We start from the raw sequence: 17853 nt of genomic DNA, 5'->3' as shown, positions 1-17853 counted from the left end.
CCTGCAGTAACGTTGTACGTAATCTAAATGGGTTAATGTGTCTGCCGATAGACAGCGGCACATTTTCTCCAGTCCCGCACCGGTAGTCAACGGCTTGCGACCCACTCGCGCGCTCACCGACTTCTTGCAGGCCTACGACACAGGACGGGTACGAAAGCAGCATCAGCTGTACTGCATATCGATGCTGCACTCAGCTTCTGTGCTTATCGGGCACCGGTGAAAGCTCGTCGAGGTGGTTCATCTCCCAACATACAAAATTAATCGACAAAAAAAAATTGAAAAAACGATCAGATGTCTTGTGAAACGATTTGTCTAAAAGCAAGAAACAAAATAGATTAGAGAAACATATGACAAGTCTTGAATGTTGCTCACAACCATGTACAGCAAACTGTAGATTGAGAATGCGCTGCCGGCCGATGTGGCCGAGCGTTTCAAGGCGCTTCAGTCTGGAACCACGCGACGCTACGGTCGCAGGTTCGAATCCTGCCTCGGGCATGGATGTGTGTGATGTCCTTAGGTTAGTTAGGTTTAAGTAGTTCTAAGTTTCAGGGGACTGATGACCTCAGATGTTAAGTCCCATAGTGCTTAGAGCTATTTGAACCATTTTTTGAGAATGCGCATTCTCTTTCCTGATATTTGAAGAATACTATATTGGAAAATTTTTGAGACTGAAAAATTGTTGGAACTTTTTAACACCTTCGAGCATTAAAAATTAGATTCTCAATTGGCATCTCATTTCCATTCGCATTTTTCAAAGACACTTCAAATGTTTCTCCGTTCAGTTTAATTTCTTACTTTTAGACAAACCATTTCATCGTCTTTATTCCATATTTTTTTCAAGTTTTGTTCAGAGAGCGTGATCTTTTCGACACCTACTTTGCTTTTCTAGTGTTTTCTGTTCTCGAAACCTGCTCAATTTAGTGCTTAATTTGAAAGAGGCCATTTTCACTAGTCATATCAAAGTAACTTTTTCTGCTCAGATTAGCTAGACCTTGAAAGGATAAACATTTCGGTAGCCCTTTGTCTTCCTAGTGTATGCTGTTCTCCAAATGCCCTCCAATTTAGTATTTGATTAGAAAGAAGCCATTTTAAAAATCAAATATCGTCCCAGTGAAACCCTTTGTACACAAAATAGCTACTTCCGGAAGAGATGAACCGTTTGGTGCCTCATTTGCTTTCCCTGCGTTTTCTGTTCTCGAAATGCCCTAAACTTATTAATTGATTCGAAGGACCCTTCTTGACAGTTACATATCACATCAATGTAGCTTTTTATGCGCAAAAGAGCTATATTTTGTAGTGATGAAGTTTTTCACACTTCATTTACATAGCTAGCAGCTGTTCGTGAAATATTTGTTTCCCCTAAAATCACTAATTGCATTTTTCCTAATTACGCTCATTACTTTCAAGAAATTAAATATTATTTTGCAAAATAAGATTTCAGGCTCATCATTTTGATACCCCATTTATTCATTTCCCACTCCTAGGATGGCTATGAAAATTGGGGCAAAATGCATTGTCTATTCCCTAGGGAGTCTTGTTATGAATCATTCGACCAAGAACAGATAGCTTACCGAGGAGAGAAGCGTTGTAGCAGTTCGTATACTATGTGAACATTCATCTACTCGATATCACTAAACAAAGCTTGGAGGTTGACTTATTACAAGCTCCTTTGGCCTGTTAAGTATGCTAACCTAGCGGAGATTGTCATTGTTAGTTGTAGAGTATTGGTACAAAGGTTACCCAAATGAGAGCTCTCTCCGTCGTGTTTATAAAAGAGAGATTTCCTCTTTTGAGTTTTTATTTAATTTCATCTGAAAATAGAAAATTACACCAGAAAACAGAAACGTAAGAAATGCAACCTTGGCTGGAATGCACCCACTTACACACACAACTCTATGTTGTCTTCATAACGTGAAACGTAAACTCCGTCCACAGACCCTGGCGAGTCCAATGGTACCGACCGACCGCCGTATCATCCTCTTCCAGTCGCAGCATTGGATACAGTATGGAAGTCAGCACAACTCTTTCCCGGCCTTTGTCAGTTTTCGTGACCTGGATCCCCTCCTACTCGGTCTAGTAGCTCTTCTGTTGGCGTCGCGAGGCTGAGTACACCGCGTTCCAGTCCTCCAACCAAGGAGGCACTGCCGCGAATTGAATGCCCCGTCCTTCGCATGTCAGGAAGCCGCGCTGACCACTCAGCGACATTTTCTTGTTTTCTTTTTTCTATTTTTTCGTAATTATTTTTTCCTCCCGGAAATTGTCTGCAATTACTTCTGCGCTATGCTTGCGAATTTTACCTTGAATTCCATCTTCAAGCGTAGTTAAGCCATATAAATCTCTCCTGGCTATATAAATGAAATCAGGCTTTGAGTGTGGTAAGATCTGCCATGACCGACGTGAGGGCAGCGCGACACGTCTTCTGTCTCCGAGCTCTCGACCGACACTACTACTTCAACTCTCGTAGGCAGACCGTCTCGCAACAATGCTTAGAATCGCGCTGCCATGTTTGGCCTTCAGATTGTTACTATCGATATCTGAGTGCTTACACAATGCAAGGAATAGCGTTAAGTTGGCTATATTGTTTTCATGGAGAGTTCTGACACACTCCTTACAAACTAAACGTATTAGAAGTCTATATACTTATATGGACATAGTGTCTGTTCTTTAGGACATGTCGGAAAGAACAGACACCATTGATGACCTGCAGCCGTCTCGAACGAAATTAGAATTATATATTAATACCTTCAGCTGCTGATGGGCGTTAATATATATCAACGGGGACAGGTGAAAATGTGTACCCCGACCGGGACTCGAACCCGGGATCTCCTGCTTACATGGCAGACGCTCTATCCAGCTGAGCCACCGAGGGCACAGAGGACAATGCGACTGCAGGGACTATCTCGCGCACGCCTCCCGCGCGACCCACAATCTAGCCTTATATGTCCACTCACTATATTCGTAGTGTCCCTACCCAACACACTCATTACTCGTGGAAGACATTCTTACCAAGTCCCGTTAAGAGTTCGGATAATATGTGTGCATCCGCACAGAAGAAGAAGGTCATGGCCGGCCTTGGGTAGGGACACTACGAATGTAGTGTGTGGTCATATAAGGTGAGAATGTGGGTCTCACGGGAGACATGCGCGAGATAGTGTGTGCAGTCGCACTATCCTCTGTGCCCTCGGTGGCTCAGATGGCTAGAGCGTCTGCCATGTAAGCAGGAGATCCCGAGTTCGAGTGCCGGTCGGGGCAGACATTTTCATCTGTCCCCGTTGATATATATCAACGCCCGTCAGCAGCTGAAGGTATTAATATATAATTCTAATTATTAGAATTCTGGTTTAAAAAAAATACTCTATCTAATCAAAAACATCCTGACCCAATATGTAACCCGAAACTGAGCGTTAGGGGTTGCGGGAGATGGATCCGCTAGTATGAAAGAAGTAAGAGGCTACTAAATGCATCAGTCAGTAGAGTTCAGTAACTTCGAACGTGGACTAGTCACTGGATGGTACCTGAGTAACAAATCAGAGTTATCCGAATCGACTGTTGGTGATGTAATCGTGAAAAGGAAACGCGAATGAAGAACCACATTTAAACCAAGACCAGACAGACCTCATGCAGTGACAGGCATGGACCGTCCAGCACTGCGGAGGGTGGTCGTAGAAAATCGTACGAAATCAGCGGAAGGTATCACTCGTGAGTCCCAATATGCTATCGAAGTTCAGTTAGCACAATGAGTGTCTCTGGGAACTTAAAAAGAATTGAGTGCAGTGATGGAGCAGCTCCTCATAAGCCACACATGCCAGTAGTCAATGCTAAATGGTGTTTGAGATGGTGGAAAGAGGACGTCACTGGACAGTGGATGACTGGGATTTGGAATGACGTATCACGCTATACCCTGTGGCAATCCGAAGGAAGGATTTGGAATCGATGAGTGCCTGGAGAATCTTACCTGCCATCACGTATAATACCGACACTGAAATGTGGTCTAATTGGAAAGGCTCTCCGTATCCTCAGTGCCCGCAGGCACCTTTGCGTAGCGAAGCATGAGAGTTGTGTGTGCAAATGTACCTGCCAAGTGTAGATGATTGTAATGGTGTGTGTAGTGTCATGTTCGTGCTGGAGAGCTTAAGAGAAGGCAGATGATGAAACCTGGTACCGGCACATAGCCTACCACTCTCGAAGAGCACCAACGGAGCCTAATGTCCCTATCCAACGGACGGGTCAACTTCCACGATGTCGCATGCCCTCACTTCATGAAACACTGGGGAGAGGTTTGGAATTGAATCCAGCACGCTGGTGCAAAGACTGGTCATCAGGAACTTTATGCCACCACCCTTCCTGTTCCCTCCGCCTTAGAGGCAAAGGGAAAACAATCAACAGCACGAGGTGTATCTGGACGGTCACCCATCCAGGTATGCCCAACCCTGATTAATTCCGGTGACCTTATGGGAACCGGTGTTCGACGGTGTTTGGTGTGGGAGCAGAGGTTTCTAGGTTAGGGTGTGGTTCCTTATTGCACTTAAGAAAATACTAAATGCAGAAGCATATGAACACATTTTACAGCAATGTGTACCGAGTTCAGAAGGGGAACAATTTATTATTGTTAGAATCAGCACGACGATGAACCCTGTGATAAAGCAGCAGCTGTGAGGCATTTTTGTCTGAGGACAACACTGTTGCTGAAACGGACTAACCTGCCCACATTCCCGGAATGTAACACCTTTGGATGAGTTAGGACGTCGACTTCGCCCCACAGCTCAGCGTCCAACATCACTGCTTTTGGCTCTTGAGGAAGAATGGGCTGCCATTCCTCCATAGGCACAAACTTCGCCTGAGTTGCAGCAGTCCTGAAGAGTTGTGCGCTGCCAAAATCAGCACCGACAGCAGTTATCCAGTTCTTCTCAAAACAGGCGAGCATGTATCAGAAATGCATCGCACAAAGAAGATGTGCTGGGACAGTGTCTGTCGTTTTGTACCAGATGTTAGAGAAAGGAAACTCCGGTACGACGCCTCGTCGACAGCGGCATCACCATGACGATAGTCCGGTGGTGTCTGAATCATATGACGGGTCATGAAAGCATCATTATTCGCCAAGGCCTAGGACTAAATATCTTAGCACCACCATTACGACAATGTCCTTGTTGAGGAATGTCTGATCAGTATACGTCATTCTGTTGCTGAATCGAGTTTCCCCTTCTTACCAGATAGGTAAGACTGTCGCCTTGCATTGTTCAACAGGTTTCTTAACTGTCTTCTTGAGGTAAACTATGTGGATCCTGTGGATTCGGGGCAGCACCTTGCCTCTGTGGAGACAGCAATAGACGGAAGAATAGCCAGCTTTCGGTAGTAACTCTCCCGGCTGGTGGTGGCAGTTTTGGTCGCAGGTCCAGACATCGAATCCTGTCGTTGCAGTTCCACGCCGATCCTCTAATGTGGGGGCGTTTTCAATATGAAATATCGTAATCACGCTCCAACGAATACTTTATCTTTTCACATTACGATGACTATTGATCTGAGAATAACTATCCATAGGCTTTGCGCTGAAATTCTCAACGACTACACATTGAATTAAAAACTCATAGTTGTAGGAGGCCTAAATTTAAAAAAAAAAAAAAACTTTCTTCAGTACAGGAACCCTACAGTTGTTAATTCTTTAATGAAACAATAGATACTTTATACACACAAGAAACGGTCATTTTCCTATTCCAGACTGTGATTTGGTATCATCACAGACGTAAAACCTCACATTGCCTATGAGAATGGATTCTTTGTTTATGTGCAACCTGTCCAGGTATTCTAGAAGAAAATGCGCATTTGTACGTTCGAAGATTATTAAAGGTAGCGCAGGTGTGAGGAGTACAGAAATTTTAAAATATCCTAACAAGTAGGTTTCAAGGTCTTACAAGATGGCTGAATAAGAAAAAATGTGAACTTACTAACACAAATAAATAATGCTTCCTTCAACAAAGGTATCAAAAATGGTACACATGGCTCTAAGCACTATGGGACTTAACATCTGAGGTCATCAGTCCCCTAGATTTAGAACTACTTAAACCTAACTAACCTAAGGACATCACACACATCCGTGCCCGGGCAGGATTCGAACCTGCGACCGTAGCAGCCGCGTGGTTTCGGACTGAAGCTCCTAGAACCGCTCGGCGGCTACCGCGGCCGGCTAACAAAGGTATTCGCTAGTAGCAACTTATTCTGTAATTGAACGTTAATATAACAACATTGAACGGAAATAGAATGTGGACCATGACGAACCTGAGGAAAGGAACAACTGCAATGATGTGCTTAGAACTATGCTGAAAACTAAAACGATTAATAAAGTAATGGGTGATGTTAGGCAGCTGCCCACACATAATGTAAAATTGAACTAGTTCATCTCTTTTCAAAATCTGTTGTTAAAACCTAGATACATCAATAAAATAAAAACAAAGTTAAGCGAACCCGTTTGTGTTTACGGGCTCACATTACCATGGTTTAGTGGCCTCAGCCACAGAGGTGGGTCGACTACATTATTTAGTTAGTCGCACATGGGTAGACTTTCAGTAACATCGCATCTTTCGGTTTCAGTTTAACGGTAAGGTATTCCATCTGTCTGAAATTCCGCAATCATAGCACAGAGAGTTTAGAACAAAGTGAATAACTTTCGCCTAGCACCATAAGAGCACTGATCCTACCGGAGACCCATTTTATGTTTGTCTGTACCGAAATTACATTTCTAATAACAAACAAGCTTTCCAGGTATGACCGTGTTCAGTCCACGAAAAATACGTGCTGCCTACTACGTCTGCTGCGGGCCAATTACCTTGCAGCTCACCTGGCCTTGTTCCTTTTAAATCATAAATTTTACTTCGAAGCGAAAAATGGAGAAACTGCTATCAAATAACACAAATTTTATGAAGAAACGAGAGTCGGCGTAATCCCAGACATGAGAAGTGCCAACGGGAGTGCCGAAGCACGACGTCTGCAGGAGAACTCCTTTGTGTGCCAATCTGCTGGCAGCTCAGTGCTCAACAATGTAATTGGCCGCTGGCTCCATAAAGGATGCGTGGAACGGCTCTACGTGCTGACCGACGGCGCACGTCGTCCATTGGCTTCCAGTCGTTGCAGGCATCGAGGTCGCAATCGAAGCGTGAAGCTCACGCCCATACCTGACAAAGCAGACATGCGTCAGACACCCCTATATTTCTGGTTACAGTAGCTTTTATGTTTACTTTCTCTCATACAAATGATGTGTCAGAGGTCTTGATAATGGAAATAGGTTGTAATTGATGTGAGGACCGTCAGCAAAGGAAGTATCTGCAACAAGTTAAAGAGTTCACAGTGAAATGCTCATTCAGTCGTAGTGAGGATGTCTGCGTACGACGTGTCTTATTCTGGATCAGTATGTTCTCCTTCCATTGGAATTCGATCACCACATGATAATTGTCACAGATGAGGCAAATAGACTCGCCGCACAACGCTTAAGATACTTGTAGCGTCGATCCTTTTTTCTGCCGACACTTTCACGCAAAGTGTCGACGAGAAAACGATGCCAAGTCCCAACAAGTTCTTGCTATCTTGTGAGATGAAAACTAAAACCCTGTGCGGGTTTCTTTAGGGGCGTAATGAGGCGATAAAATATTTTATCTTTGTCTGCCGATCGCTGTTTTTTTTATTTCAAAATTACTGGTCATGTGCCGTAGTTACAGTCATCTGTCGTAATGGAATTGTCAGTTGACTGTCATATACTCAGATGCCCGAAACCGCCAATTTTCAAATAAAAAACAGCGATCGATAGGCAGAAAAAATAGCGCAGTTTTGTATAAATAAGGATAGCAGATAAATCCCTTGTGACCAATATGTCCAGTTTCTACTTTTTTTTTAGGTTTCAACGTCTTGCCGATAGTGAGGTCATTGGAAAAGTATTATAACACGACATTGGCAAGTTTGGTAATAGAGTATCGGCCGCTTCGTTGTAGAAACTATTTTGTAATCTGCGTCAAAATGTTTTTGAGGTGCCACGCCAAAACGAAACCAAAATAGCCAGAAGCACCGTGATAAGACGTTGGACTCGCTGTCTGGAGGACACGGACGTAGATTTTCAGCAGTTTCCTGAAAGTGCTTGAAGCAAAGGCCAAGATGTCACTAACAACTTTAGATTTCCAGAAATATTATGACGTCGATCATCACAAGTGGCCTCTAATCGAACTATGTGTATATGGAATGTGCGACTGGAGTCGTCATTTCCAGTCAGAGAGGTCACAATTCGTACGTATTGATTCTCATTTGAAGTGGTATGAGCACACAAACAGAATGTCATTAGCATGTTATGCACTTAGAGTCCTGTCATCAATGTGTGAATGCCAATGTCTTTTAGCTACATACTGTTCATACGTACACTCAGTTCTTAGTATGGAATTGTTTTGTAGAAAACAAATGCACAAATCTGAATATTGTTTTCAATCTACAGAAAAGGGCCACAAGAATAATAACCAAAAATAGTCCTCGAGATCATTGTAGAGATCTGTTCAAAACAATGGGAATTTTAACTACAAAATTTCTGTATATTTACCAAGCAGCTGTACGCATCAAAAATGACGTTCATAATTGTTGCACAAACAGCTCTATCCACGGCCATGCAACAAGAACTATACTGAGCTTACATTTACCATGAAAGATTAAACATAAAACTCAAAACATCCTTTTCTGCCATGTTATAAAAATGTACAGTACTCATAAACTGCCCAAGGAGATTAAAGAGATAACAAAAACACGCTTATTTAAAAAGGCAGCTAAAAATGTCTGTAGAGCAATACACTCTATACTTAGATAACGTAGAGTAGAGGTTTAGTTACAAGGGAAGACATACAAATAATAATAACGACAGAAAAAATATATTTTTTCACATAGCACTCTCACATTATAATTTTTCCTTCTTTCTTCCATTTAGGAAAACTTAATTCCCAAAGCTAAGCAATGTATAATACAAACATCTTATCCTCTTGCTGAACTCAACATCAACATCTCACTCATTATACAGGGATGCTGGCTAAGTTTTTCAGGTTAGGGATTGGGAAGTTGCGATCCACAGAATGCCAATCAGACATTGTCGCTATAGTCCTAACATCAGTTAATAGTTGTTGTAGTATAACATTTTGAAACAACGTGTGTAGTGTATGTCTTTTGTGCAGCATCTGAAAGTGAGAAATGAATGAACAATGTTGTACTGACCTTTTACTTTATGAAATAACTTCTTTGTAAAACAGTATTGTACACCAGGGTCAAACTCAATGAGGTAGCAATGTTTTAAACAAACTGGCCTTGTCTTCGTGAGGATGGGGGCTCCAGTCTTCTACAGGCCATCCTGATTTCGTTATCCGTGGTTTCCCTAAATTACCTCAGGCAAATGCCGGGACGGTTCCTCCTATAAGGCCACCCTTGTCAAACTAGACGTGTAAGTATGTAAATGTCTGTGTATCTATGAATCATGTTATTTTCGTTCTTCTTAAATTGTAATACCCAGACATTTCTAATATCTTTGTGAAAGTGATCAATGGACGAGTAAAACTACTACTACTGCTGCTGCTACTACTACTACTACTACTAAATACAAAGAAATAACCGTCGTGCTAAAATAAGAGATATTAGGGTATTCAGGTGTTTCATTTTTTCCACGTGCTGTTCGAGAGTGAAGCGCTGGAAAAATAATCTGAAAGTTGTCCAGTGCTCCGTCTGCCAAACACTTAAGTATACGGTTCTAGGCGCTACAGTCTGGAACCGCGCGACCACTACGGTCGCAGGTTCGAATCCTGCCTCGGGCATGGATGTGTGTGATGTCCTTAGGTTAGTTAGGTTTAAGTAGTTCTAAGTTCTAGGGGACTGATGACCTCAGAAGTTAAGTCCCATAGTGCTCAGAGCCATTTGAACCATTTGAACTTAAGTATAAACTGGAGAGTAATCGTCGACGGGACGCTAAAACTAATTTTTCTTCCTTCCTTCTTTCCGAATTGGCACAATTCGAGAGTCTCAATCATTGAACATCGTCGTTCGATGTTGTATATCTCAAAAGGAATTGACATTTAAACCAAAAAAGTAATAACAGATAATTTCATGTAACAAACATGTCAACTACAACATTAGGTAGGAATGTAGTTTCATTGGTTCTTGAGAATATTGAGGACTCCTTACAGACATTTTGTTCGCTTTTGACATTGAATGATGCTTAAGTAAGAGCCACCATTACGTAGATTTTAATTTATTACGTCCAATTTTTTGATCTTTTTTATTTATTGGTATTTCATTAAATTAACGTATCCCATGGGTCTATGGGAGCCAAAACTAGGAGGTTACATTAGTTGTTATTTAGTCACTCAGACACAGTGTGTAGACGACCGCTACGGTCGCAGGTTCGAATCCTGCCTCGGGCATGGATGTGTGTGATGTCCTTAGGTTAGTTAGGTTTAAGTAACTCTAAGTTTATGGGACTGATGAACTCAGATGTTAAGTCCCTTAGTGCCCAGAGCCAGAGCCACAGTGTGGAGAGCTTTTTATTTTGACCTATGGTATGCCTCTGCGTTCTATTAAGGAACCCTCGGTAGGACCACTACATGAAAGGGAGGTATGTTAACTCTCTCCTTAGCTGCCATTCAGTACACCTTCAGCCCTATGTTTGTATCTAGAGGTCCTGGCTTCATGTTCGGAGAGAGGGGGCATTTCGTTATGCTGTCATCGATGACCTTGTAGCTTGATGACGTCATATGAGGTCAATGACCTCAAATGCAGACCTTATTCAATTTTTTTAAAAATTTAATGGTGGAGGAGGAACGAATTGTGGTTGAACGAGAGTAAATGTATCAACTTTGCCCAAATATGAGAGAAATACTGACATCAATTATTGCACTATAAGCTTGTGGTGGCAATCACAGAACATAAATAAATAGCTTTTCCCATCTACCTTACATGATGGAGCACTAAATTGTGAGAAAGGTCTCAGTTAATTCAGAAAATTCAATATAACTCTCTCTGGGCTGCTACTGTTCTCTGGAGAGGTATCATGACTCAGCTACTCATGTCTATGCTTCTGCAGGTCATCCGTTCCTCAAAAATCGCTTTCATGTAACAAATGTCTGCAATAGATCTTTTTTCAGTCAAAACACTCGGCATAGTATCCGTATACACTGAGATGACTAATGTCATGGCATGCCCTCTAATATCGTGTCGGACCTCCTTTCTCCAGGCCTACTATAGCAACTCGACGTGGCACGGACTCAACAAGTCGTTGTGTAAGTCCCCTGCAGAATAACTGAGCCATGCTGTCACTATAGTTGTGCGTAACTGCGAATGTGTTGCTACTACAGAATTTTGAACATGAACTGACCTCTCAATTATGTCTCATAAATGTTCGATGGTATTGTTGTCGGGCGATGGGAGTGGCCAAATCGCTTGTTCGAATTGTCCAGAATTCTCTTGAATCCAGTTGCGAACAATATTGTGGACCGGTGAAGTGGCACATAGCCATCCATAGAAATTACATCGTTGTTTGCTGCAAATGTTCTCCAAGTAGCTAAACATAATAATTTCCAGTCAATTATCAGTTCATTTGGACCAGAGGACCCAGTTTTTCCACGCAAGCACAGCCCACACCATTATGGAGCCACCACTAGCTACCACATTGCCTTGTTGACAGCCTGGGTCCAGTGCTTCGTGGGATCTCCGCTGCACTCGATCCCTACCATTAGCTCTTACCAACTGAAATCGGAACTCATCTGACCAGGCCACTGTTCTCTAGTTGTTCAGTGTCCAACTGATATGGTCACGAGCCCAGGAGAGACGCTGCAGGCAATGTCGCTCTGTTAGCAAAGGCCCTCGCGTAGGTCGTCTGCTGCTATAGTCCAATAGCGCCAAATTTCACCGCACTGTCCGTCCATCGTACATTACAAAATGATTTCTACGGTTATTTCACGCAGTGTTGCTTGTTTGTTAGCACTGACAAAAAACGCGAACGCCCCTGCTCTCCGCCGTTAAGTGAAGGTCGTCGGTCACTGCGTTGTCCATGGTGAGAGGTAATGCCTGAAATTTGGCATTCTGGACACGCTGTTGATGCGGCTGGTCCAGGCGGAGGTTCGAGTCCTCCCTCGGGCATGGGTGGGTGTGTTTGTCCTTAGGATACTTTAGGTTAAGTAGTGTGTAAGCTTAGGGACGGATGACCTTAGCAGTTAAGTCCCATAACATTTCACACACATTTGAACATTTGAATTATTGGCAGCGGACGGTGGTGCAGTGACAGAGAGTTGCATAGTCTGATGAATCCTGACACTATATTCATCATGCCGATGGGAGGGCGCGAATCCGTCGTCTTCCAACGGAACAGCTTGGCACCTGTACTGCGGGACTGAGACAAACTGGCGGCGGCTCCATTACGCTCCGGGGAACACTCATGTGGGCATCAGTGGGTCCAGTGGAGCTCGTGGAAGGCACCATGATCGCCAATGAGTACTGTACACTGGTTGTAACTCACGTACACCCCTACATGCTTCACAAAGGTAGTGGCATTTTTCATCAGGATAATGCGCCATGTCACAAGGCCAGGAGTGTGATGGAGTGGTTCAAGGAACACAATGGCGATTTCCAGTTGTGCTGATCCCCCAAATCGCCAGATCTGTACTCAGTCGAACTCATCTGGGATTTGCCTCGACGTGGCATCTGAGTTTGTCGCCCTCCTGCCCGGAATTTATGGGAATCTGGTGACATGGATGTGCGGATGTGGTGCCAATTCCCTCCAGCGACCTACTAAGTGCCCATTGGTTCCAAGCCACGACGCGTCGCCGCTGTTATTCGTGCCAGAAGTGGACATACCGGCTATTAGGTAGTCGGTCATAACGTTCTGGTTGATCATTGAATATTTAATGTAGTGACCGGTTTCGGTCTTCCATCAGGCCATTTTTTACTCTTTAAACAAGAGTATTACATATTTAAGTGGTCGAGGAATGGATCCAGTCATAGAAGTAAAATAACATAAAATAAATGGCTGGTACACCCTTTATGACAGCAGGAATCGACTGCGTGTGGGAGGCCGCCCTGGTGGCGTGTGGAACGCTGCTGAGTAGAGGTCAATCGCTCGTGGCTTTATAGCGGAAGCTCCGCCCACAGCCTCCTGCATAACATCACCAATAGCCAATCGTAGAGGGCCGTTACTGTAATCTGCGTGAGCTGTTTGTAAACGTGCGTTGTTATAAGTTAACGTCACAGAAATAAAACATAGAAAAAGCAATTAAGGACATCATGAATATACATAAATGACGTCATTATAAATTATTTTTAAACAGAGCAGGACGTCTTGTCCAATGCCGTTGGCTCCTTTCAATATGTGCTGCCCTCCACATGTGCTTACATCAACGTGAGCGTGGCAGAGGTCGTTGATAAGATGCTAACTGGTTACCACGGAGACGAATGTGAGTCGAAATCACGGCCGAGGTTGAGATGCTCTGCCGTCAGCGAAAGACGTTGCGGCACCCAATCGGGAGCGGTATGGAAGTCGATGAGCACTGCCTTCAGTTATAGATACTATAGAGTTATCTGCGACTGTACTTTACGAATACATAAGCGCTTAGTTGCCGTTGTACAATTATGGCAAAACAGCTGCGAAATTATCGTTTACGACGCCACGCCATTTTATACAAACCAAATAAATGTCTTAAATACGGAGTACAAATAGCAGCACACATTTTGAGCAGATGAGAAACATTACGTACGATGAGGTTGAGGTTGAAGAGTTAAAATCAATATTAACTTAAAAGAAACAACAAAGCTGAGAACAGCAGTATCACAGCGTTAGCTAACAAGCGGTGTGTAGTCATTACATGCTATATTCAACATAAATGTACTAGCGAGAGTAGACAACTAAAATCTATAACAGAAAATTACTAAACAAAAAATATGAAATATTTACAAGAAATACTAGACTGTAACGTCATTTTTTTTAAATGTGGGGATATTTTGAACAAGTAGCACAGGCAGTGAGCGCAAAGCCCACGATGATCAACCTTTGTTTACATAACAGTCCAAAATACATTTGTAGGTGTCGCATACCCATATGAAAATTTTATCGCAACCCAAATAATAAGCCACAATCTCTTATGTAAGTAACGCATTGCGTATAACCTGTGGCACAAGTGTTAATGTAGAGGAGGGGAATATATTCTGTCGTCTGCAATAAGTGTGCTTGTTTGACAGGTTAAAAATATTTGTGACCTAGCTTTAGGTATCCAGATGGTAGGCCGTCGTTACTGGTCTCTAGCTTCATCTAACGCCGCTGTCGGCTCCCCTTGTTTAAGGATTGTTGATACTCGAAGCTTCCATCGCGTCCTCGGACGTCCCATCGCGCTTTTTACAGCAGGTTTAGAATAGAGGTCTCGATTACAAAGGGATCTATCAGCTCAAAAGATGTGATTGTGGCTCTACTGCCCTAATATTCGGTCAATGTAAGGATTTCCAAATCGCTGATGCAGATCTTCTTGCGTTCTTCGTTTCCATTTACCTTCCATGGCATTGTAGATGGTATTTTAGAACCATAAAGTATAAATCGTACTTCGTTGTTATCTCAACAGAATCTTGGACCCATACACTGGATTAATAAACATTATCGAAACAGTTTTGTTATTTGATATATGTTTTGAGGCTCTGTACAAATATTTGGTCTGTAGCTATGTAGTTCATATGCAACGGCTTCAGAGAACTTACTTATTTAGAGTTCGCTGATCATTCTTCATGTTATTCGACCCACCACAACAAAGTTATTTTCAGGCAGACATCGTTTCCCAACTTTCAGGGCTCTCTTTCTGTCTGCAAGGGTTTCCCTCTAACTCACATGGATAGCGCGACCAAATGTCACTGTTACATGTTTATTTTTTTATTTTTATTTTTTTAGCCATTAGCCAACCTTTAACCTTTTCATCTCAAAGAAGCACTTGTAGCCTACGTCCTCAATTATTTGCTAGATGTATCCTAATCACTGCCTTGCTCTACAGTTTTTAGACTCTACAGTACTCTCTAGTACCATGGAAGTTATTCCCTGATATCTTAACAGATGTCCTATTATCCTCTCCCTTCTTCTTGTCAGTGCTTTCCATACATTTCTTTCCTCAGCAGTCGTACGGAGAACCTTCTCATTACTTACCTTATCAGCCCATCCAGTTTTCAAAATTCTTCTGTAGCACCACATCTCAAATTCTTCTATTCTCTGCTACTCCGTTTCTTCCGCAGTCCATGTCTCATTGACATACAACGCTGTACTCAGAAATTAAGACCTATGTTTGATACTGGCAGTCTTTCCTTGGTCAGGAATGCCCTTTTCGCCAGTGCTAACCTGCTTTTTATGTCCTCCTTGCTCCGTCCGTCATGGGTTGTTTTGCTGCCTAGGTAGCAGAATTCCTTAACTTTATCTATTTTATGATCACTAATTGCGATGTCTCGCTACTCTCATTTCTGCTACTTCTGATTACTTTCGTCGATTTACTCTCAATTCGTATTCTGTACTCACTAGACTGTGCATTTCATTCAAACAGATCCTGTAATTCTTTTTCACTATCACTGAGGATAGCAATGTCATCAACGAATCTTATCATTGATATCCTTTCACCTTGAATTTTAATTCCACTCTTGAACCTTTCTTTTATTTCCATCATTGCTTCTTCGACGTATAGACTGAACAGTAGGGGAGAAAGACTAAATACCCGTCTCACACCATTTTCAGTCCGTGCACTTCGTTCTTGGTCTTCCACTCTTATTGTATTATAAATTCCTTTAAAATTCCATTGAGGATTCTGATATCGATTGGTATGCCTGCGGTTATTTCTGTACGTCGTATTTACGTGCTGAGGCAATGTTAAAATTTTCCTTGTTTATGAAATTCCATAAAGTATGCAAAGAAATGGGATGTAAAGCCGTAAAAGTGGGACTGTAGCTACATATTATCTTTCAGTTGTGTATTGTTGCTGAAAAGGAACTCCTTCTGGTATCAAAAGCACTGGCAATTCCTTATACATGAATATCCAATCGTTCATTAAATGTGATGAGTCCAATAAACGGTAAACACGACGGCTGAAAAAACATTGCTTCTCCCATTTGAAGTTAAGACCCATCCCTCCATCCTGTTTATCAACGAGTGTCGAGGCTAAAATTGAGATCTTAACAACATCAAAAGTTATGAGAATTCCATTTTCCGCAGTGCTGAAATGAAAATTCAGTACATCAAGTTACGGACAATCAACTTGTTACTCTACTTGTTAGCAAAAAATAAACGGATTAAATGTAACGCTGACTATCTGTTCTTACGTTTCATGTCACATATTGTATGGCCTATCAACTAAATTGGAAGCTCCATGAGTCAGTTAACAGGTATTTGTGATGCTCACCGCCTAACAAAGAACTGAGGCATCCAGAAATTGTCGGATGCCAGTGAACTTAGTACACATACACGAAATCGGCTGGTATGTAAATGACACCAGTTGCGGCTCTCTGTGACAGATAGAACAGCCACCAGTGTACATTTGAGTTGTTCTTGTTTAGTGCTGTTAACAGACTTGGTAGGATGTAAAAGGAGCTTGAACAGAGTCCGATGTTGAGTGAAGGACACGCAGATGCCCTGTTATCGTTTGAGACTGCGTTTGCAGCACCTGACAGAGTTTGAAAGTAGGCTCATTATGGTTCTCCATTTGGCCGGCTGGTCGAATCGTGCAGTATGCAGATTTGTGGGAGATTCCGATGTGACATGTTCGACTGCATGCGAACGTTTAAAGTGTTCAAATGTATGTGAATTCCGAGGGGACCAAACTGCTGTGGTCATCGGTCTCTAGACTTACACACTACTTAAAATAACTTAAATTAACTTTTGCGAAGAACAACACACACACCAATGCCCGAGGGAGGACAAACATCCGGCGGGAGGGGCCGCGCAATCCATGGCATGGCGTCTCAAACCGCGCGGCCACTCCGTCATCAAGGTCTTTTTTTTTTTTTTTTAGCACATAAGACTTTATTACGAACCCGTGACGTTACTGACTGCTCTTTTTTTCACAAAAACATAAACAAAAATTGCTAGTTTACAATGAAATTACATAAATAAGGTAACAGATAATTGCAGTCATAAATTACAGCATTCATAGATTGAGGAATGATATTCAGTCTTCAGCAGTAGCGCACATTTAGCACCTTCACTGTCGCCTTCAACTGGTGGCGGTTGAGCATGCACATTTTCTTCTTCTGTTGCCTGGGGTTCCTCATCATCATTTCCCAGACCCAAATTAATCATCCAGTAAATCCTTGATGTGTGTTCCTTCCAGGGTAAATTACGTGGACAGAAGAGCAGACTCGAACAGCTACATCGCAAAATCCTTCACTGCCTTGTTATTTTTGTCAGTTCCAGCCTTCTAAACGCATCCTTAGCGAGTTCAAGATCTTCCTTTATAACAGACACCAGATGTTTGCCGCCATATTCTTGCATCTGCAGTACTACTGATTTATTTTTCATATGTGAGTTACAGGTGAGGTTAGGGTCGGAAACGTGACCCAAACCATACCCTCTCCACGAGGAATCCACGTGTTCCTAACCTATGCCCATTCTATTGAAGGCAATTCGAAGCATGTTACCATATTTTTTATTGTGATTCTGATACTTCAGTGTTTTTTCGAATTTATTTTCCATATACATCTTGTATTCGATATGTTCATCGCTCCCAACATTGTTAAAAATGTAACTTGTATATTTGCCCATTAACCAAATCACTGCATTATATTTTGCCTGAGGGTAGTAACTTTCTTTTGGTCTGAAGAAAATATAAGTCGGTACATTGATTGCTG

General features: G+C 42.4%; 1 protein-coding gene and 1 non-coding gene across 2 annotated transcripts in view; one reads left to right on the top strand and one right to left on the bottom strand.

Annotated features, from left to right (window-relative positions):
• LOC124607477 overlaps positions 1-17853 on the top strand; it is a 290949-nt gene that overhangs the window by 169500 nt on the left and 103596 nt on the right. The gene's annotated exons all lie outside the window — the stretch shown is intronic.
• Positions 2796-2870, bottom strand: Trnat-ugu. The gene has a single exon. It is a non-coding gene; the product is annotated as a tRNA-Thr (tRNA).

Source organism: Schistocerca americana, chromosome 3, assembly GCF_021461395.2.
Source record: "Schistocerca americana isolate TAMUIC-IGC-003095 chromosome 3, iqSchAmer2.1, whole genome shotgun sequence".
Lineage (NCBI taxonomy): Eukaryota > Metazoa > Arthropoda > Insecta > Orthoptera > Acrididae > Schistocerca > Schistocerca americana.
The sequence above is the reverse complement of the archived record's forward strand: the minus strand, read 5'-3'. Positions and strand labels throughout refer to the sequence as shown.